The sequence below is a fragment of the Balaenoptera borealis genome (genome assembly GCF_965194805.1).
Source record: "Balaenoptera borealis genome assembly, chromosome: 19".
In the NCBI taxonomy this organism is placed as follows: domain Eukaryota; kingdom Metazoa; phylum Chordata; class Mammalia; order Artiodactyla; family Balaenopteridae; genus Balaenoptera; species Balaenoptera borealis.
Genome location: NC_138878.1, coordinates 51966080 through 51989682, shown reverse-complemented (window position 1 = coordinate 51989682; position 23603 = coordinate 51966080). Strand labels below are relative to the sequence as shown.

The window sequence follows — 23603 nt, the reverse complement described above, 5'->3', positions numbered from 1 at the left end:
ACCTGGGGGTCCAGCAACAGGAGGAGGAATTCCTAGAGAATCAGACTTTGAAGGCTAGCGGGATTTGATTGCAGGAATTCGACAGGACTGGGGGAAACAGAGACTCCACTCGTGGAGGGCACACACAGAGTAGTGTGCGCATCAGGACCCAGGGGAAGGAGCGGTGACCCCATAGGAGACCGAACCAGACCTACCTGCTAGTGTTGGAGGGTGTCCTGCAGAGGCGGGGGGTGGTTGTGGCTCACCATGAGGACAAGGACACTGGCAGCAGAAGTTCTGGGAAGTACTCCTTGGTGTAAGCCCTCCCAGAGTCCACCATTAGCCCCAACAAAGAGCCCGAGTAGGCTCCAGTGTTGGGTCACCTCAGGCCAAACAACCAACAGGGAGGGAACCCAGCCCCACCCATCAGCAGACAAGCAGATTAAAGTTTTACTGAGCTCTGCCCACCAGAGCAACACCCAGCTCTACCCACCACCAGTCCCTCCCATCAGGAAACTTGCACAAGCCTCTTAGATAGCCTCATCCACTAGAGGGCAGGCAGCAGAAGCAAGAAGAACTACAATCCTGCAGTCTGTGGGACAAAAACAACATTCACAGAAAGACAGACAAGATGAAAAGGCAGAGGGCTATGTACCAGATGAAGGAACAAGATAAAACCCCAGAAAAACAACTAAATGAAGTGGAGATAGGCAACTTTCCAGAAAAAGAATTCAGAATAATGATAGTGAAGATGATCCAGGACCTCAGAAAAAGAATGGAGGCAAAGATCGAGAAGATGCAAGAAATGTTTAACAAAGACCTACAAGAATTAAAGAACAAACAAACAGAGATGAACAATACAATAACTGAAATGAAAAATACACTAGAAGGAATCAATAGCAGAAGACAGCCTAAGAGACCTCTGGGACAACATTAAATGCAACAACATTCGCATTATAGGGGTCTCAGAAGGAGAAGAGACAGGCAAAGGACCCGAGAAAATACTTGAAGAGATTATAGTCGAAAATTTCGCTAACATGGGAAAGGAAATAGCCACCCAAGTCCAGGAAGCGCAGAGAGTCCCAGGCAGGATAAACCCAAGGAGAAACACACCGAGGCACACGGTTATCAAATTGACAAAAATTAAAGACAAAGAAAAATTATTGAAAGCAACAAGGGAAAAACGACAAATAACATACAAGGGAACTCCCATAAGGTTAACAGCTGATTTCTCAGCAGAAACTCTACAAGCCAGAAGGGAGTGGCATGACATATTTGAAATGATGCAAGGGAAGAACCTACAACCAAGATTACTCTACCCAGCAAGGATCTCATTCAGATTCGATGGAGAAATCAAAAGCTTTACAGACAAGCAAAAGCTAAGAGAATTCAGCACCACCAAACCAGCTCTACAACAAATGCTAAAGGAACTTCTCTAGGTGGGAAACACAACAGAAGAAAAGGACCTATGAAAACAAACCCATAAAAATTAAGAAAATGGTAATAGGAACATATATATCGATAATTATCTTAAACGTGAATGGATTAAATGCTCCAACCAAAAGACACAGGCTTGCTGAATGGATACAAAAACAAGACCCATATATATGCTGTCTACAAGAGACCCACTTCAGACCTAGGGACACATACAGACTGAAAGTGAAGGGATGGAAAAAGACATTCCATGCAAATGGAAATCAAAAGAAAGCTGGAGTAGCAATACTCGTATCAGATAAAATAGACTTTAAAATAAAGAATGTTACAAGAGACAAGGAAGGACACTACATAATGATCAAGGGATCAATCCAGGAAGAAGATATAACAATTATAAAAATATATGCGCCCAACATAGGAGCACCTCAATACATAAGGCAACTGCTAAGAGCTGTTAAAAAGAGAAAATCGACAGTAACACAATAATAGTGGGGGACTTTAACACCTCACTTACACCAATGGACAGATCATCCAAACAGAAAATTAATAAGGAAACACAAGCTTTAAATGACACAATAGACCAGATGGATTTAATTGATATTTATAGGACATTCCATCTAAAAACAAGAGATTACACTTTCTTCTCAAGTGCACATGGAACATTCTCCAGGAGAGATCACATCTTGGGTCACAAATCAAGCCTCGGTAAATTTAAGAAAATTGAAATCATATCAAGCATCTTTTCCGACCACCACACTATGAGATTAGAAATAAATTACAGGAAAAAAGTGTAAAAAATACAAATGCATGGAGGCTAAACAGTGCACTACTAAATAACCAAGAGATCACTGAAGAAATCAAAGTAGAAATTTAAAAAATACATAGAAGCAAATGACAACAAAAGCGCAGTGACCCAAAACCTATGGGACACAGCAAAAGCAGTTCTACGAGGGAAGTTTATAGCAATTCAATCTCACCTCAAGAAACAAGAAAAATCTCAAATAAACAATCTAACCTTACACCTAAAGCAACTAGAGAAAGAAGAACAAACAAAACCCAAAGTTAGTAGAAGGAAAGAAATCATAAAGATCAGAGCAGAAATAAATGAAATAGAAACAAAGAAAACAGTAGCAAAGATCAATAAAACTAAAAGCTGATTCTTTGAGAAGATAAACAAAATTGATAAACCATTAGCCAGACTCATCAAGAAAAAGAGGGAGAGGACTCAAATCAATAAAATTAGAAATGAAAAAGAAGTTACAACGGACACTGCAGAAATACAAAGCATCATAAGAGACCACTACAAGCAACTCTATGCCAATAAAATGGACCATCTGGGAGAAATGGACAAATTCCTAGAAAGGTATAACCTTCCAAGACTGAACCAGGAAGAAATAGAAAATGTGAACAGACCAGTTGCAAGTAATGAAATTGAAACTGTGATTAAAGATCTTCCAACAAACAAAAGTCCAGGACCAGATGGCTTCACAGGTGAATTCTATCAAACATTTAGAGAGGAGCTAACACCCATCCTTCTCAAACTCTTCCAAAAAATTGCAGAGGAAGGAACACTCCCAAACTCATTCTATGAGGCCACCATCACCCCGATACCAAAACCAGACAAAGATACTACAAAAAAAGAAAATTACAGACCAATATCACTGATGAATATAGATGCAAAAATCCTCAACAAAATACTAGCAAACAGAATCCAACAACACATTAAAAGGATCATATACCACAATCAAGTGGGATTTATCCCAGGGATGCAAGGATTCTTCAATATACACAAATCAATCAATGTGATACACCATATTAACAAATTGAAGAATAAAAACCATATGGTCATCTCAATAGATGCAGAAAAAGCTTTTGACAAAATTCAACACACATTTATGATAAAAACACTCCAGAAAGTGGGCATAGAGGGAACCTACCTCAACATAATAAAGGCCATATACGACAAACCCACAGCAAACATCATTCTCAACGGGGAAAAACTGAAAGCATTTCCTCTAAGATCATGAACAAGACAAGGATGTCCACTCTCACCACTATTATTCAACATAGTTTTGGAAGTCCTAGCCATGGCAATCAGAGAAGAAAAAGAAATAAAAGGAATACAAATTGGAAAAGAAGAAGTAAAACTGTCACTGTTTGCAGATGACATGATACTATACATAGAGAATCCTAAAGTTGCCACCAGAAAACTACTAGAGCTAATCAATGAATTTGGTAAAGTAGCAGGATACAAAATTAATGCACAGAAATCTCTTGCATTCCTATCCACTAATGATGAAAAATCTGAAAGAGAAATTAAGGAAACACTCCCATTTACCATTGCAACAAAAAGAATAAAATACCTAGGAATAAACCTACCGAGGGAGACAAAAGACCTGTATGCAGAAAACTATAAGACACTGATGAAAGAAATTAAAGATAATACAAACAGATGGAGAGATATACCATGTTCTTCGATTGGAAGAATCAATATTGTGAAAATAACTATACTACCCAAAGCAATCTACAGATTCAATGCAATCCCTACCAAATTACCAATGGCATTTTTTACAGAACTAGAAAAAAAAAATCTTAAAATTTGTATGGAGACACAAAAGACCCCGAATAGCCAAAGCAGTCTTGAGGGAAAAGAACGGAGCTGGAGGAATCAGGCTCCTTGACTTCAGACTATACGACAAAGCTACAGTAATCAAGACAGTATGGTACTGGCACAAAAATAGAAATATAGATCAATGGAACAGAATAGAAAGCCCAGAGTTAAACCCACGCACATATGGTCACCTAATTTATGACAAAGGAGGCAAGAACATACAATGGAGAAAAGACAGCCTCTTCAATAAGTAGTGCTGGGAAAACTGGACAGCTACATGTAAAAGAATGAAATTAGAACACTTCCTAACACCATACACAAAAATAAACTCCAAATGGATTAAAGACCTAACTGTAAGACCAGACACTATAAAACTCTTAGAGGAAAACATAGGAAAAACACTCTTTGACATAAATCACAGCAAGATCTTTTTTGATCCACCTCCTAGAGTAATGGAAATAAAAACAAAAATAAACAAATGGGACCTAATGAAACTTAAAAGCTTTTGCAAATCAAAGGAAACTACAGACAAGACAAAAAGACAACCCTCAGAATGGGAGAAAATATTCGCAAACGAATCAATGGACAAAGGCTTAATCTCCAAAATATAGAAACAGCTCATGCCGCTCAGTATTAAAAAAACAAACAGGGCTTCCCTGGTGGCGCAGTGGTTGAGAATCTGCCTGCCAATGCAGGGGACACAGGTTCGAGCCCTGGTCTGGGAGGATCCCACATGCCGCGGAGCAACTAGGCCCACGAGCCACAATTACTGAGCCTGCACGTCTGGAGCCTGTGCTCCGCAACAAGAGAGGCCGCGATAGTGAGAGGCCCACGCACGGCGATGAAGAGTGGCCCCCGCTTGCCGCAACTAGATAAAGCCCTCACACAGAAACGAAGACCCAACACAGCCATAAGTAAATAAATAAATAAATAAAATTTAAAAAAAGAATAAGGGGAAAAAAATACAATTAGAAACAACTTAATAGACACATAGAATGCAGCATGTAATAGTTAATATGCCCTGTTTTCAAGCATATGTAGGATAGTATAAAAATTGACCATGTATTAAGGATATAAAGTAAGCCTCAAATTTCAAAGTATTTTAAAATCATCCAGAGCATATAATCATCCAGAGCAATGCAATGATGATAGAAATCAAGAGCAAAAAATGTTGAGAAAATCCTCATATCTATGGAAATTAATGATTAGAGTGGATTGCTTTTACTGTGTAACAAATAACCCCAAAGTTCAATGGATTAAAATGTGAATCACTTATGATCACTCGTGGGCTGTAGTTTGGCTGGAATTTCAGCTGATACAAGCTGGGCTTGGCTAGACCATACCCATTCAACATATGGGTCTCACAGGACTTGGCTCCTCCTGCAGGTTGGGCTTGAGTCTGATCTACACCTGCTCATTCCAGGGCTCAAGCTAAAGAACCAGCATATACCAGGGGAAAGATAGTCTCGTAGTGATGACAGAGATGTGAGAAGAAAGAACAACTGTACAATCATATTGAAGCAATTGACTGCCTATTATCTGCTCACATCCCATTGTTCAAATCACATGACATAGCTGAGCCTAATATCAATGGAGTGAGGAGGTATACGGCTGCAATGTAGCTGCAGAGACAAAGTAAATGTTTTTAAGCAATAATTTAATCTACCACAAACTGACAAAACTGTGGGGATGGGGACATTTAAAAGGCACAAATAAGCAATATTATTCATTTAAAAGGAGACTTCACTAAAGATCCTTTAGTCATCAAAATAAGTAGATATTATGAAAACTTTATAACAATTTTTAAAATTTAGATAAAACGTGCAAATTCCAAGAAAGACATCGTAAAAACTGACATGAGAAGAAAGAGAAACCCCAAATAGTTCTTATGGGCAAAGTGCTAGCTGTCCTAGGATCTTTCCATAGAACCAGTCCTGGGAAGATGATACTGGTTTTACCTTCCTTCAGCACTGGGTCCCTAAAATGTGCTTAGATAAATGAGAAATGTTGTGTCTGAGATATTATTTATTGGGAAATCTTTTATTTGGGAACTGTACCTGAACAGGGAGAGCTATGACTGGTATATAGATACTGAATGACTGTATGATTAGGATGATATAAAAGGCTGTTGGAAAGCTAGGCAATGACTTCCTTGAACTAAAGTGGGCAATTGATATATATCTTACAAATGATTGTACCCCATGCAGTGAATGCACACAGGAGCTGTCCTCCTACTTTGTGAGATGTTCTGGATCAGCATAATACTGTTGCAATATGCTCAGGTGAACCACATGCACTTTGGCTTTAACTCCCAAACAGATATCATCCTGTGCGGTGGTATGGAACTTTAGACCACTGCTGGACCCCAGAATAAAACTGAAAATACTGGGCATGTAGTATGCCCTTTTATCCTTTCATAAATGTAAGTAAATTTAGTGTCAGATGAATGCCTATTGTGTCTGTGAGTTTTATTGCCAATCAGAATCTGCGACCATTGCTGAGGATTGTGCAGTCCTCTATTTATAAAATTGAATTAAATTTTTAAAAATTCTCACAAGAAAATCCCAGATGCAGACGGCTCTTCTAGTAAGTTCCAGCAAACACTCAGTGAGGAAATAACTCCAGTATTGTACAAATGCTTCCAAAGAATAGACAAATAGGGTATCAGTCGGTATCCCTGCAGGAAACAAATGACACTTGCACAGGATTCATGAAGAGTTTAATGAATGGCCTATTGCAGTGATATGAGCAGAGCCAAGGGAAACCAATTTAAAAACAAAAACAAAAACAAAAACACTCATGGCCAGCAACAGCAAAATGCCTAAAGAAAGGCAAGGAAAAGAAGCTGCTAACTAAAATCCAATGATACCTGTAGTTGAAGAAAAGGACCTTTGGCCTCCAGGAGAGGAATGCAGCCACTGCCAACTGCAGCCCTGAAGGAAAGCAGCTGAAAAATAAATAACCCAATCTCACCTTCCTCTTGCCTTCCAATGTCCTGCCATATCTCCCACCTTCCAACCCACCAAAAACCAAAAGACAAAGTAACCCAGTGACACAATCCGAAAAAGGCCATATCCTGGGGTACAGAGCAGGTTGGGGAAAGGGGGAAACTAGATCTCTTGGAACAAATGGAAAACATCACTAAATACCCCAATTAATGTAATGAGGCTAGTGTCATGACATCAAAATCCAACTACTCAAGGTCATAGACAAAAAAATTTAAACCAAATATTAACAAGTATATGAAATTACATATCAAAAAGATACTATATGTTGGGACTTCCCTGGTGGCACAGTGGATAAGACTTCACGCTCCCAATACAGGGGACCTGGGTTCGATCCCTGGTCAGGCAACTAGATCCCACATGCATGCCACAACTAAGAGTTCACATGCCACAACTAAGAAGGCTGCCTGCAGCAACTAAGACCTGGTGCAACCAAATAAATAAATAAATATTTTTTAAAAAACATTAAGACTAAAAACAAAGATACTATATGTTGATTAACGAGGATTTATACAAGAAATGCAAGGTAAGTTTAATATTAGAAAAACCTTTGATGTAACTTATCACTTCAACAGAACTAAGGGAAAAAAGTATATGTTTATTTCAATAAATGCAGAAAAGATGTGTTATAAAATTCATCATCTTTTCTTGAATTAAAAAAACTCTTAGAGGGACTTCCCTGGCGGTCCAGTGGTTAGACTCCATGCTTCCAATGCAGGGGGCGCGGGTTCGATCCCTGGTCGGGGAACAGAGATCCCACGTGCCGCATGGTACCACCAAAAAAATAAATAAATAAAATAATTAAAAATTTAAAACTCTTAGAAAGTAGAAATAAAAGAATATATCCTTAATCTAATAACAAGTGTCTACCAGAAAAAATTCCCACAGTAAACTTCCTATTTAATGGTGAAATACCGAAAGCTATCCTCTTGAATCTGGATAAAGGGTAGCCAGAAATACTTCATAATATTTTTGTAACTTTCTTGTAAGCCTGAAATTATGCCAAAACAAACAATAATAATATAAGATAAAAAGCTGTCAAAAACAAAATAAAACAAAGCAAAAACATTCCCCTTGGGTTTAGATAGAAGATAAGGATGCCTACTTTCACCATTTCTATTCAACATTGTACTAGAGATCCTACAAATGCAATAAAGCAAGAGAAGAATAATCTATGTAGACTGAAAAGGAAGAAATGAACAGGTATTAGATACAGTTATATAAGTCCAAAAGAATCTACAGATAAAATATTAGAGAGTCTTTTAAATGCTGCATGTAAGTCAGTATAGAATAATTAAAATGTTCTATATGGCAGCACAAACATCTAGAAAATTATATTTTAAAAGGAGATAACATTCACCACAGCATTAAAAATAACAGATGCCTAGGATAAATGAACTAATAAATGAATAAGAGATCTAGATATCGATATCGAGAGATAGATATAGAGAGATAGATATATAAAACTTTATTGAGAGAAAATAATGAAGACAAATAAATGGAGACATGTACCATCTTCATAGAGAGGAATACTAAATATCTTAAATTTTTTAAAATTATCTCCAAATCAATCTACAGATTTAATGTGTGGTTAGGTCAAACTCAACAAGCTGGTTCTAAATTTACATGGAAGTGCAGAGGGCCCAAAACAGCAGACACTCTGGAACAAGGCCAAAACGGAAGAACTCCCTCTACCAGAGTCAAGAACTAAAGCTTTAGTTTGTACTTAACACTGTATGGTATTGGCATTGAGACAGACAAATACAACAGTGGAATAAAATAAAAAACACCTAAGTAAATCTCTATTCCTACACGAGGCACTTTCCTTTTTTGACAAAGGTGGCACTGAAAAGCAGTGGGAAAGGGATGAAATTTTCCTATGGGTACCAGGACAATAAGGTGTCTACATGAAAAAGTAACTGGACTCCTACCTCACAACCACACACAAAATTTAATACTATATGGATTATAGACCTCAATGGGAAAGGCAAATCAAAGCCTTTAGAAAGGATACAAGAGAATATATTTATGACCTTGGGAACAGCAAGATTTTTTATACAAAACACACACACACGCACACACACATACACAAACCCTGACCTTAAAGAGTAGCAATGATAAATTCAGTTATATTAAATTTTAAACTTCCGTTTATTAAAATACCATTAAGAGAGTAAAAAGGTAATTCACTGTGTTGGGGAAGATATTTTCAACAAGTAATCAACAAAAGGCTCTTATCCAGAATATAGAAAGAAGTCCTACAAGTCAATTAGAGGGGGGAAAATAAAAAGAAAAGAAAATGCAATAGATAAATGGGGAAAATACTTCCACTGACATTTCATAAAATTATCAATAATGTATGAAGAAGTGCTCAACACATCAGTAAAAGCAAACTGAAAGCACAGTGAGATACCACTGCATACCTCCCTACCAGCGGCTAATATTAGAACGTCCTATAATACCAGCTACTGGTGCTACAGAGCAGCAGGAATGAATATACTGCCACTAGGGATGTACACTGATGCAACCACTTTTTTGTTTTAATGTTAAAAATACTTTTTTTCTAGAAGATCACACAAAAGTTGGGAAGGGAAGGAAGGAAGTCAACTAGGCTACTACAAAATCTAGACTGCGGAGGGTCAAAGAGCTGCTTACGGAAACTGACAGCTGGAGCAAACAGCAGAGGTCAAGGTGGCACCTGGCCAGTGGACCAGCAGCCTGGGTCGGCCACCTTTATGAGCACCAGCGGGCTGCAGCAGGGACAACAAAGGTGCTGGCCCCAGTCAGCACTCCTTTTCTGGAAGGGAGAAGCAGAAGCTCACTCTTTAACAGGTTCCTGGTGGTCTATGCTCCTTCATGGCCTTCTCTCAATCGCTGCCACTGAATTCCTCAATGACCACACTCAGCCTGGTGCCCTCATCCCGGCAGGGTTTGAGCCGGGCGTGTAAAAGCTCTGGACACCACATCTCTTACGGAAGGCGTGCTTTGTGCGTGTTGAACGTGTATGTGTATGCGATTACCCTCTCGGCTCCCTTCAGGAGCTTAAAGCAAGAAGCTGGAACAACAAAGTGCCTATTGCGCTTCTTCTTGCAAATGCTGCAGGTGCAGTCAAAGATTGCCAAATCTGCTGAGGCCCAAACTTCCAAACGAACTGCTCCCAGTGGCAGCCTCCTCGGGGTTTCGCCAGGGTCCACACCCATCCCGCCCCCTCCGGGGGGCCCCTGTGCTATTGTGCTCACTCCCTGGTCAGCAGGCTCCAATCTCAGACTGAGGTCTCTGCCTGACAGCCCCTATCCGACTCCTGCCCCAGAATTCTTAGGTCAGCCCCTCAGTGTCCATACGACTCCCTGCGCCCCGGGCCACAGAAAGGCAAAGGAAGTGAGCTGTGTGAGGAATGCATTGTTTGGGGCCGGGGCTCTTCTCCGCAGCCCAGCCTGGCCACAGGGGCCAACAGCCCCCGGCTGAAAAATCACACAGCTCCGTAAATGGAGGGCATTCAGTCCCATGACCAGATTCACGCAGAAGCCAGTCTGGCCGGGCAGGCAGGAAGCCTGGCCGAGAGTGCCCAGAAATACCCATCAGCACTTTTGGCTCAGCTGGAAGACCATCCAGTTCCCAGAATGACCTGGGCTTAGAGGCAGGGAAGTCAATGCCACACCTCCCCCTGGACTCCAGCGCCAGCTCCCGCTCTCAGCCCCGAGGAGATCGGGGCTCTGCAGTCAACACAAGGAAGTGCGTGACTCAAGGCCATGGACCCGGGGGCATGGCTGAGGGGCCCAACACCAGTCAGTTTGCCCCATGATTTCCTCTGATCCCCGCAGCCCTTCTTCTCTGCTACAGTTGAGTGGAACTACGTGCTGCTCTGATGTGTTTCATTGTGTCATGTCCTGCTGTGTTATATTGTGTTGTGAAAACTCCCTATCCAGGTCCCTCTGGGGCCTCACCTATGAGAAGCCCCCAGCCCCTTCTCGGCCCTCAGGAAAGGCCTGTTTCCCCTACGCCTCTGTTCCCCGGCTCACCCTGCTTGGTTCTCACACTGACCCCTCGGCCCCTCACCTACCACTGATCACCACCACTCTGAAACTAGCCCACAGTGGGAGCCATCTCCCCAAGGGTCCCCTCCCCTCCATCCTGCAGCACACACATGTCTGACAGCAAGCAGGTGCTGGGTTAACTCCTGATTCAACCCGCCCGCAGGCCTCAGGGCCACCTTCCGCTCAGACACTTGGCACAGAGAATGGTTCACACTTGCGCTTGAGTATCCTCGCTTGGTGGCCTCTTTGCTACAGCACAGGTTGCCCCTCTGGCCCTGGGTCTGCTCTGGACACCTCTCTTTGTGGCTGGGCACAGGCAGGAATAAAAACTTGCCATCCTTCCCCTCCAATCTCAGCTCTGACATCAGCAATGGTGGTGCAGGAAAGGCCAAGCTTTGCTTCTTTCCCCGGCACCCGCGTTCCCCACCATACACCTTTACCTGGAGAAAGCTGGAGGGAATTATATCATAAAAGAAAACTTACTCTGTTACCTAGCTGCAGAGAGCCACATCCCAAGAAGTGTTGGTATGCCTCTCCTAGCCCATACTCATCACCACATTCCTGGTTGTCCTCCCTCATCCTAGAGACTTGCAGGGCTGACCCACTGTGGTTCGGTCTCCTGACCTCAGTCTCCACCTGAGTTCTCATTGCCAGTCTGACCCCACCCTTTCCAAACCCCTCAAAGCCCATTTTCTGTTTCTTTGGAACTCCGATTGCCATCAGCAAACTGTCCTCTAGCCTCTTCTCAGAATGTTCCCCTCACTCACTTTTTATAACTGAACTTGCCCTATGGAGACAAGTATGTTCACGCAAAGATGTGCATAATCAAAACAAGGAATACTAATAACTATTACAGTCTTTATTTCTGTAACTGCTCATATGATCATAGCTAATATTTATATTTCTAACTACATTTCCACTGTCCCACTCCATATGCCTTTCGTTCTCAGCAAACACCTCAGCTGGTCATGCTTTCTTCCCTAGTGGAGTGACACAGACTTTCATTCCTGAAGGGTCTGGGCCATTAGCAGTTCTGTCTGTAGTGGGGAGTTGTAATTTTCCATTAATTTTACCATATATACAAGGTATACTAATACGATAATATACATATACAATATAAGGGAGCACCAAGAGATCTCCACAGGAGATCTCCTGTATTCCAGACATACTTCTCCTCACTCTCATTCTGTAATAGGAACCTACTTTTCCCTCTGTAATCAAGACCAATCCCTCCCGTAAGCACAATAATTTCTTCTTTGCCTGGTCACTAGGATAGGAGACCAAAGTGGCCAAGAAGTAGAATCAACTTAGAACCAGTGCTGTGTCCGCTAGTGAAAGTATTCCTCTCTTGAAAACTAAAACTTCTTTTTTTTTTAAGATTTTTTTTATGTGGACCATTTTTTTTAAGTCTTTATTGAATTTGTTACAATATTGCTTCTGTTTTATGTTTTGTTTTTTTGACCCCAAGGCATGTGGGACCTTAGCTCCCCAACCGGGGATCGAACCCACAACCCCTGCAGTGGAAGGCGAAGTCTTAACCACTGGACTGCCAGGGAAGTCCCTGAGAACGAAAACTTCTAAATCCCAAAGTTGCAGGGACAGAAAGCAAAAAGAAAAAGTTGCTATTGGATCATTTGGGGTAATAGTGAGAGCAGCCAATCCTTAATTGTCAGACCCTTGAATCCAGGCTATGTGGAAAAGAAACCTGCAAGAAGACCCCAAGAAGTGTTGACGTTCCTCCCCCAGTCAGTAGATTGGTTATTCATATATTGATTGCTGATTTAGAGCATACACTGCGTCCTGGCAGACACTGTGCCAGCCCCACAAGGTGTTACTACCGCGCTAGCATCATATATATCTGACTCTTCAAAAGGCCATGCAATCTGCTATCAAACCAACTGCTTCTGGTTGAGGGGAAACATGGTAAGACCAGTAACTTCAATAAGCATGAGACAACTGGCACACTACATTTGTTGTAAAATGAGTCCTTGGTCAGAGGGGATGCTGGCTGGAATACTACTGATGCCACGCAAAGCATTTCCTAATCCAGAGATGGTCTAAACTTTCATGAAACTGGTAGTCTCAGCAGCGGCCAGAGTAACAGGTGAGGTTGACATGATTCAAAGTGGTACACAAGAGATGTTTGGTACCTACCCTCTTCTCTTTCCTCTTTCTCTCCCCGTATCATCTCATGGATATTATTAAGTTAAAACACCGTCTTTACGGTATTAACTCTCAAGTTTGTATCTTCAGTCCATATCTATGAGTTCCAAACTCATAACTAACAGCCTATTTGAAATCTCCTATTGGATGCTCTCAGATACTTCTGATCTAGCTTGTCCAAAGTCCAAAATGTAATTCCTAATTTCCCCACAAATAACCTGCGTCCTTCTAACCATGAGGAAGTCTTTCCCATCTCAATAAATGGTACCCCAGAATCTAGATTTCCCCCCTTCCCTCATCATTCATATCAAATCCACCAGATTTCCTATAAAATCTATATCTAAAACATATCTTGTCTCTATTGTCTTCTCTCAGTGGAGTCACCATGACCTTGGTGGAGAAATCTCTCTCCGGAGGCGGACAAGGCAATGTCCATCTGGTAACTCAAGGTCAGCAGTGACCTCCCCGAGAACCACTTCAGTGCAGATGTGGGAATGAAAGCCAAGCGGTGAAGCTTGAGGACCGAGGGGGAGATGTGGAAGTGGAGACAGCGAGACTAGTCAGGTCTTACAGGGAGTTTTGCTGTGAAGGGAAACAGGGTCAGTGCAACTGCCACCCATCCCGGGGGGGTGTCAGGGTCCCACTCTGCTCTCAGGGTCACTGAAACTGTTCCCAGTGAGAGTTAGCCCTTGGCCCCATTGTCCCCACGTAAGATGCCCCAACACCCTCAATCACACCATCTCCCCCCAGCCGAGGCAACCCTTCTCCCCAGGGTCAGTGTGACTCTTCCACCCCAGGACCAGAGAACAGGCAAAGAAGTGGATGGTGTGAGGGCGGAGCTGAACAGAGCAGGGTCACAGAGAGGAAGCTGTGAGCCGAGGGATGAGAGTATTGTTTCTGAATTGGCAATTTCCACGCCCTGGTCCGGCCTCAGGGATAACGGTCCCTGGCTGAGACCCAGACAGCTCAGGAATAAGGCCAACACTCAGGCCCCACATCCAGGCTCAGACTGCGAATGCGACTGGGTCAAGTGAGGTAGGAAGGCGGACTGGGATTGCGGGAAGTCTTAATCACTCTCTTGGCTCAACTCAGAGGTCACCAAGTTCATGGGATAAAAGGCAGGTAAGGCAAATGTCTCAAGCAGGGTGACGTCCCTGGCCTCCAGCCACGGCCACCCCTGCAGTGTCCTCACGGCTGAAGGTACAACCTTCCCCGGGCCCAGGCACTGTCATAGAAAAGTGTGTTACCTGGCTGCGTCATGCAAGTGAAGCTACCTGGGTGGCAGTCAACTTCAGGCGAGCATGGCTGGGTTCGTGAGGCTGTCACAGAACCAGTCGTGTGGCAGGTGTGTGATGGATGCGTGAGACACGGGAGGTACAGTCCCTGCACGGCACTCGTGGACAAGCATGTGTATTGGGTGATGGAGTGACAGGTGAGTGGCTGGACACACACAGGTGAGTGTGTGACAGGTACACAAACACCACCGCTGAGCACTTCCCTCCAAGCGGCCAAAGTATGTCAGGACCACAATCCCCCAAGCTGGGCAGCCCGGAGGGGCCTCATGTCCTCAGGGAGCGCCCCCGCCAGCCCTCTCTGCCCTGCAGAGTGACCCTCCTGTCTCTAGAGGGCCCTCCAGATGTCACCGCCCTCTCAGCTTAGGGACGGCAGCGCAGCAGAACTCTCAGGGCCAGAGAAGGAAGGAGGGCGCAAGGGGAAGCGCAGAGGTCCAGCTCCCTGGGCCCCCTCGCAGTCCTCCCTGGTCCCACATCTATCAGCTGCCATCATCCGCGTGTCTCTGTCTCTAGGATGAAACTCTCTAAATGAGTGCTCTGCCCTCAGATCTCCCCTCAGACCTTGGTCTGTTACCCCAGCAGTGTGTTTGCGGTGCATTTCCGCCCCACGCCCTCATACCAGGTCTCTCTCTCAGACACACACAGAGCAGAGTCAGCCCGACACACCCCATCACAACCCCACAATCACATTCATATAATCACATGTACCCCATTGTACACACACGGTCTCGCACGCACTTCTAGACACACACAAACACATATTCTGAGACAGATGGGCTGCTGCAATCACACGGTCACACACACTGCAAGTCTCATGTGCCCCCCCAACACACACTCACACACTCCCAGCAGAGCATTCAACTCACACACACACAATTAAATTTTCACACACCACACACACCAAGCCTTATGCCCATCATACAAAATGAGACCCATGCACTCTCCTAGCCAGAAGCCCTACTGCAGACAGAACACACACACACACATACACACACTAACACGTGCAGAGACACACACTCCAACCTAACGTCCCTTCATTCACTAGTGCTCTCCAGCCGCTCAGGGCATCCGTCTGCAATGCCCTCCCTCCTCCCACTCTTAGTGGCCTGAATTCCTGCCCCACAGGAGAGGTCGGAGGCGTGGGGAGAGGAATCCCTGAGGGTGGCCATCAGGAGCCCCTGAACCCACACATCAGGCCCAGTGCCCCCGGCGGGTAGCTCAAGTCGTGTTCCCAGCCAGGCCCCAAAGACCGGGAGTTTAAGGAACACACCACCCACAGGCAAGAGGTGTCCGCAGGTCTTCAGCTGGACCCCGCCGCCTGCAGCCCCGCGGGGAGGGGGCACACCCGGCTGCCATGCTCCCCCCTCCCCTCAGAGTCAATCTAAAACTCTCACCAACTCATGGATGACAGGAACAAGTTTCTCACCAAGGGCAAGGACACCTGCATGTAGCCTGCTGGTGGAAACAGCCCACGGAGCTGGAAGTCAGCACAGCCTCACAACTCCAGGACTGTGTGGCCAGCACCACAAAGACCCACAAGGCACAGGCCACAGTGCAGCCAGGGCTGAGGACAGCAGGGTCTGGGGCCATGCACACGCTCTCTTGTTCACTGCCCTTGACCTCCTTCAAAAGCACAAACCATTCTCCCTGAAAACCTCTGTTTAACACAAACAACCACCCATCTCTCATCAAGAAATCTCAGGGCAGATGGGCAGCTGCCCAGGATGGTGACCTTGGGGTGCTGGGCCTCGGTCCTCTGATGCTTAACCTTCCCTCTCTGGTACCCCCATATTCCTTGCTTTCCTTCCCGGAAGACCCCTCCCTTCAGCTTCCTCCCCACAGGAACACATCAGTGACATGGGCTCTGTGACACAGAGCTCTGACTAGAGCCACGGTCGCTGCCCAGGCTCCCCATGCAGACTGGCAAGTGCCTGCACTGACCCTTGGGCAGCCCCAGTCCTTCTCCGGCAACTGCTCTGCTGCTGCTGCTTCCGTCCTGTCGGCTGTGCCAACTCAGAGCCGGACCCAGTGAGTCACTGCCCCCACCCCAAGACCCGTACCTCTGCAGGGCAAGGCTGTCTGACATTACATGCCATTCACCAAGCTGTGGCTTGTGTTTTTAGCTAAAGGGGGAAGTGGTGGGTACTGACCTCAGAAGGGAAGTCGGGAGGAGCCAGCCTACTGTCAAGACAGGCACGTGGCAGCCTAATCTGCTGCCCCTGACCCCACCACTCTCCTTCCCTGCCTCGACCTTCTCTACCCATCTTCTACATTGCCCCGACATCTGGAACGGACAGAAGCCCACAGCAGGACTTCCCTGGTGGTCCAGCGGTTAAGACTCCACGCTTCCACTGCAGGGGGTAAGGGTTCGATTCCTGGTCAGGGAACTAAGAGCCCCCATGCCGCATGGCATGGCCAAAAAAAAAAAAAAAGCCACAGCAGTGCAACTACAGGAAGTTAGGGAGAACCAGCAAGCAAGGCACAAACCCTTGAGTCCTGTCCCTATAAGAGCAAGGGTCATGACCCAGGTCCCTGAGCCACCCAAGACCAAGGATGCCCTTGCCTCTCTGTAAGTCACTATACTATTTTTGCAACAATCAACATTTCAGAAAAAGCACATTTAAATTAAGTGTAATGTTTTCCCATAATTTTTATAAGTTGTCCTGAAATCATATGCATACCAGGACTCTACCTTCACACATTTATGAGTTCTTTTCAAATACAGGTAAATGCCAAACATAATGCGTAAAACATTCTTGAATTTGGAGTAGATTTCTTCTTATCTTATTTGCCTTATCAAAGTGCAATTCCTGGGTTCATCATGAAATCAACAGCCAAAATCAGACTGACAGTGAAGATGGAACTGGACCTGTCTCCATGGCCTTTCCACGAAAGCCAGGAGAAAAGAAAACACACCATCACCCCACAATTGTTTATCGTCAGTCTGGAGTTCTGATCAATGAAGCAGTGCCAGAGAAAGAAGTGAAGCACAGGGACTTCCCTGGCGGTCCAGTGGTTAGGGTTCCACGCTTCCACTGCAGGGGGCACGGGTTTGACCCCTGGTGAGGGAACTAAGATCCTGCATGCCACGCGGTACGGCCAAAAAAATAAATTAAAAAAAGAAAGAGAAAAAAAAAAAAAGAAAGAAAGAAATGAAGCACAGTAAGATCCTAATCCATAAAGCATTACTGATATCAAATAGCTTTCATAAATGGAAAACATGAACTGCATTCTAGAAGGGATTACTGAGTAATAAAAGGGTATCAACTATGCCCAAAGTAATCTAAAATTGGAAAGCATTTCAAATCAAAATTCTAACACATATTTTTTCTCTTCTGTAATGTGATGAACTGATTCTGAAAGTTCTTCAAGAGTAAAGGTTTAAGAACATTCAAACTCGAAAGTAGAAAACTTGAAAATGGCCGTTAATAGGAAAATCACAAAAAATAAAGGCATATGACCATCACGTAGAAAAGATGTTCATTCTCACAAACAATCAAAAAATGCACACACAATAAAACATTTTCAACAAAACAGAACAGCTTTTTTTTAACTGGCAATACCCAGGGATAAGTGAGGACGTCAGAAAAAAAAGGTATTTTCATATTGTTGAAGGAAATGGCAGTAGGCACAAATGATCTGGTGGGTAAGGTGGCAGTGTGCATCAGAATCATTACAAATCTGAAAACCCTTCATACTACCATTTCCACCTTTAGGACTTTATCCTAGGTTTAAGACCAGAGATAAAACTTGGCTACTATATTATTTATCACTACTGATTTACAAAACAATGTCTTAAATGTCCAGTAGGAAAGCAGACAATGTTTTACAAGAAGCAAACTATTTAAATTGTCCTAATGGGCTAACGTATATACACACTGCCTTGCAGAAAGACAATTTTAAAGTGAGACTTCTATTTAATTGTTTTAAAAAGAATGCCAAGGTCCTTACTTGGAAAAAGTTGGGGAACCACTGCCAGAGTGTTGATTTTGTAGAAGCATCTCTCTAGATAATACCCCACTGTAGACTTGGAGTACAAGGGTATGTCCTGGGGCAGTAAATACACCCTGTTCCATCCAGACCTTCAGGACCCCCAGGAACTGCTAGTCCTGGAAGGCATGGGGCAGAGGCAGACATCACTTACTGCTTCCCAGGCTGAGTTTCTTGTCTCCACTGTGCCAGGCAACAGCTTCTCAGAGTCAGACATCCTGGATGCATCTGCGGGGTCCTGGCCACACCAAGCCAACAGGAAGGCAGCCCAAAATGGGAACATGTCCACGCAAGGAAACCCATGGCAGCATGTCAACACACCACTAAAAGTAAAATCATATAGACTTCCAGTTACAGATGATGGGCTGAACCCCTTCAACTCGTGTTCTCTCCCACCAGTGACCAAACTGGAGGATAAAGAAATGTGAAAACTGGGGCTTCCCGGATGGCGCAGTGGTTAAGAATCCCCTGCCAATGCAGGAGACACGGGTTCGAGCCCTGGTCTGGGAAGACTCCCATGTGCCACGGAACAACTGAGCCCGCGAGCCACAACTACTGAGCCCATGTGCCTAGAGCCCGTGCTCCGCAACAAGAGAAGCCACCGCAATGAGAAGCCCGTGCACCCCAACGAAGAGTAGCCCCCGCTCGCCGCAACTAGAGAAAGCCTGCGCACAGCAACAAAGACCCAACGCAGTCAAAAATTAATTAATTAATTTAAAAAAAAAAGAAATGTGAAAATTGATCACCTCACAATACCAAAGACAGTGGGAAGGGGGGTTCGTTACAGGATTTGAGATTTCAACAAAACGGCGAAGAACAGTGGGAGGAGGATATTGAAGGGAGAGCTTAGCAGGACCCAGAAAAGATAAAGTGCTCCAAAGGTGGGTAAGGACAGGGCCATGGCTGGGTTTGCCCCCACAGAGGGCCAAGGGGGCTGGGGTGCTGTAAATGGGGAGTAAGTCCCCCTTGTGGGGTCTTTAAGGGTCATTCCAACATGGCTGCGAAAATGACGCTCAAAAAGGCATACGAAATTAAAGGGTTTATTATACTCTTAGGTCTCAGAGAAAGAGGCACGGCACACCTCACAGGGGGCCATGTGGGAGGAGCACCAAGGGAACAGGCTCCACCAAACACGGCTGAGGACCCGTGGGCAAGCGCCATAACAGGGGGGTAGGGAAGAGTACACAAGCAAAAGGTTTGAGCAGATTTCACTGGTGCATTTGAATGTCACTAGGTTACAGTCATGGAACGGCAAGAAGGGGAACTTGTGGAGTGGACCAGTCTTATCATACTTTAGGCTGTTTGTGACAATGTTGAGGCATCAGGAAAATATGAAATTTTAAAATATTATAACACCATAAACCCTGTTATGCCTCAGCATCAACCATATTAATTGGATGGATTAAAGTTGTCACCTGGGTTGTAGAGATATTAGAGGTGAGTGGTACACCTTGACTTAACCACCAAAGGAAGGAAGGAAGGGTAGCCCCCGCTCTCCACAACTAGAGAAAGCCCGCGTGCAGCAATGAAGACTCAATGCAGCCAAAGATAAATAAATAAATTTATAAAAATTAAAAATAAAATTATAAAAATTTTTTAAAAAAGAGTTAACACTAATCCTTCTCAAGTTCTTCCCAAGAACTGTAGAGGAGGGAACACTTCCAAAATCATTTTACAAGGCCAGCATTACCTAAGCCAGATCAGGACACTACAGGAAAACTACAAGCCAATATCCCTGACAAATATAGATGCAAAATTCTCAATAAAATATAAACAAATGAGATTCAACAGCACATTAAGTGAATCATATGCCATGATCAAGTGGTATTTATCCCTGGGATGCAAGGATGGTTCAATATATGCAAATAAATAAATGTGATTCCCCATATTAATAAAATGAAAGATTAAAAATCATATCATCTCAACAGATGCAGAAAAAGCATTTGATGAAATTCAACATCCTTTCATGATAAAAACTCTCAACAAATTAAGTACAGAGAAAAGGTACCTCACCCAAATGAAAGCCATATGTGACAAGCCCACAGCTAACATCAACTCAATGGTGAAAAAAATGAAAGCTTTTCCACTAAGATCAGGAACAAGACAAGGCGCTCACTCTTACCACTTCTATTCAACACAGTACTGGAAGTTAATAAAAGACATCCAAATTAAAAAGGAAGACGTAAAATTGATGATATGATCTTATATATAGAAAATCCTAAAGACTCCACCAAAAAACTAATCAATTCAGTAAAGTTGCAGGGTACAAAATCAACACACAGAAATCAGTTGCATTTCTAAATACTAACAATGAGCTACCTGAAAAGGATAGCACACAATCCCATTTATAATAGCAACAAAAACAAAATAATTAGGAATAAAATCTAACCAATGAGGTGAAATACCTGCACACTGAAAACTATGACATCGATGAAATAAATTGAAGAAGATACAAATAAATGGATACAAATATTCTGTGTTCACGGATCAGAAGGATTAATATTGTTAAAATGTCCAGAATACCCAAAGCTACCTATAAATTCGATCCCAATCCCTATCAATATTCCAATGGCATTTTTCACAAAAATAGAAAAAGCAATCCTAAAATTCATATGGAGCCACAAAAGATCCTGAAGAGCCAAAGCAATCTTGAGAAAGAAGAACAAAGTTGGAGGCATCACAGTTCCTGATTTCAAACTATACTACAAAGCTGTGGCCATCAAAAAACTATGGTACTGGCATTGGGACTTCCCTGGCGGTCCAATGGTTAAGATTTTGCCTTCCAGTGCAGAGGGTGCAGGTTCAATCCCTGGTCAGGGAGCTAAGATTCCACATACCTTGGGGCCAAAAAACCAAAACATAAAGCAGAAGCAATATTGTTAACAAATTCTTATTGAATTTAAAAATAGTCCACATCAAAAAAAAAATCATAAAAAAAAAAACTATGGTACTGGCATAGAAGCAGACACATAGACCAATGGAACAGAATCAAGAGCCCAGAAATAAACTTATGCATATAAGAGCAACTAAAATTTGGCAAAGAAGTCAAGAATACTCAATGGGGAAAGGATAGTTACTTCAATAATAGATGGTCTTGGAAAAACTGCATATTTATGTGCAAAAGAATGAAACTAGACGCCTATCTTACACTGCTCACAAAAATTAACTCAAAATGGCTTAAAGACTTAAATATAAGACCTGAAATCATAAAACTTCTAGAAGAAAACACAGATATTACAGAACACTTGATTTGTAGCAAAGAAAAGAGAAGAGGTTAAGTAAAAATGCTGTAGTCCTGAATTTGAAGGATCAGTATAAACTCCTAAAAAATACATGATATTGGGGAAAAAAGAAAAAAGAAAAATATGTGATATAGGTGAATGCATATATAATATGGATTAGGTGTAATATAGTAAAGTAGAATAAAATAAGTAAAAATTCTGTAATCTTGAATTTGAATTGGATGTAAATTATTACAACCACTTTGAGAAATGATTTTACAATATCTAGAAAAGTGAAACATCATATATACCCTTTGATTCATTGGTATATATCCTAGAGAAACTCTTGAATATGTGAACCAAGATAAGAACGTATAAGAACATGCATAGATATGTTCTCTAAAAGCTATAAAATAGAAACAACTCCAAATAGCTATCAACGGTACGATGGCTAAATCACTTATGGTGTCTTCATCAATGGACTATTACCCAGTAATCAAAATGAATGACTATACCAACACATAAACATGGATGAATCGCTAAAATTTTAAGGGTGAGCAGAGGAAATAAACACAGAAGAAAACATTTAGGATGATTCAATCAATATAAAACCCCAAAGCACTCAATAGTAAACAACAAATTGTTTAAGCATACATGAATAGGTGGTAAAACAATGTAGAGAAGTAAAGGAGTGATTGACACATGATTCAGCATGAGAGCTCCACCTGAGAGGGTAACCAAGGGAGACGTGTTCAGAGCAGGGCACGTGGAGGGTGCTGGATATGTTCTACTTCTCCAGCTAGGAAGTATCAATAGATCCACCGGCATGTGTTCTTCTTTCCTTCAAACTGAACCTGTGTTTTCTAGCCTCACTGGCCATAATATATTTCTCAATACAAAATTTTAAAAAGGAGAGCAAGAGAGGAAGAGGAAAGGGCTCTGGGTCTAGGGAGCATCTTTAGGGTGGGAACAGCTTGAAAATGCTTTCGAGTCACTCTCCCTGTGCGCATGGCAAGGAGGAAGCCAGGGCTGCTGCAGGCCAATGAGTTTCTGTTGGAGAAGGAGAAAGAGGAACCGAGCCCACACTTCCTCTTGATGAAGGATGAGGGAGGGTCGTGGCCCAGCCCTGAGCAGAGCGGGAAGGGAGGCGACCGGGACCAGGCAAAGAAGGTTCAGAGCAGCACCAAGGGGTGAGATGAGGCTCCCGAAGCAGACAAAGGAGGGGAAGAGACGCAGAACAGCCACGTGACCCAGGGTGGGACTTGCAGAGAGGGCTGGTCAGAGGGCCCTGGTCCTGAATGTCCACCTCCAACGTGGACGGGGCCCTGGGGCAATGCGCGGAGGGTCTGCAGTTGGCTCAGTGGCCCCTTCTCAGGAGGGAGCTGACCTGAGTCAGGGATGCTGCTGTGACCTCAAAACCAGACTAGCTGGGGCCACAGAAGCAGAAGCCTGGCGGTCCTCACACACCATGCCTGGTCTCTGAGTCACATGTCCCCCTAGCCTTACAGTGGCAGGTCTCACGGACATAGGATGTACGTGCAGAGTCATACACACCATTGCTGAAGTGACGCAGACACTGTCCCACACAGGGACTCCTGTACAAACTGCAGAAATGCCTTACTCTATACTGACTCATCTTAGTGATAACAGTAACTCACTTTTGTTTCTCAGACTACAGCAAATCTTTTATTACACATAACAGTATGTATCCAAACAGTACCCAACACCATTTCATATCTCTAACACAGGGCACAGTGGGCATTCAGTGCTAGAACCGAGAGAGGCGTGTTAAATTTCAAGCTTCTGACCACATCATATGGTGGCCAGGCAAAGCTTATATGTCATTTTCTCACGTTATCCAACATGTGGCTCAT

The 23603-nt window shown here is 43.4% G+C and overlaps 1 protein-coding gene across 3 annotated transcripts in view; it reads right to left on the bottom strand.

Moving 5' to 3' along the window:
* WTIP (WT1 interacting protein) overlaps positions 1–23603 on the bottom strand; it is a 67298-nt gene that overhangs the window by 12144 nt on the left and 31551 nt on the right. For all 3 annotated transcript variants that reach the window (XR_014237353.1, XR_014237354.1, XR_014237355.1), the window contains one exon: positions 195–18831. The gene's annotated coding sequence lies outside the window, so the exon portion shown is untranslated. The remainder of the gene's footprint in view (positions 1–194; positions 18832–23603) is intronic.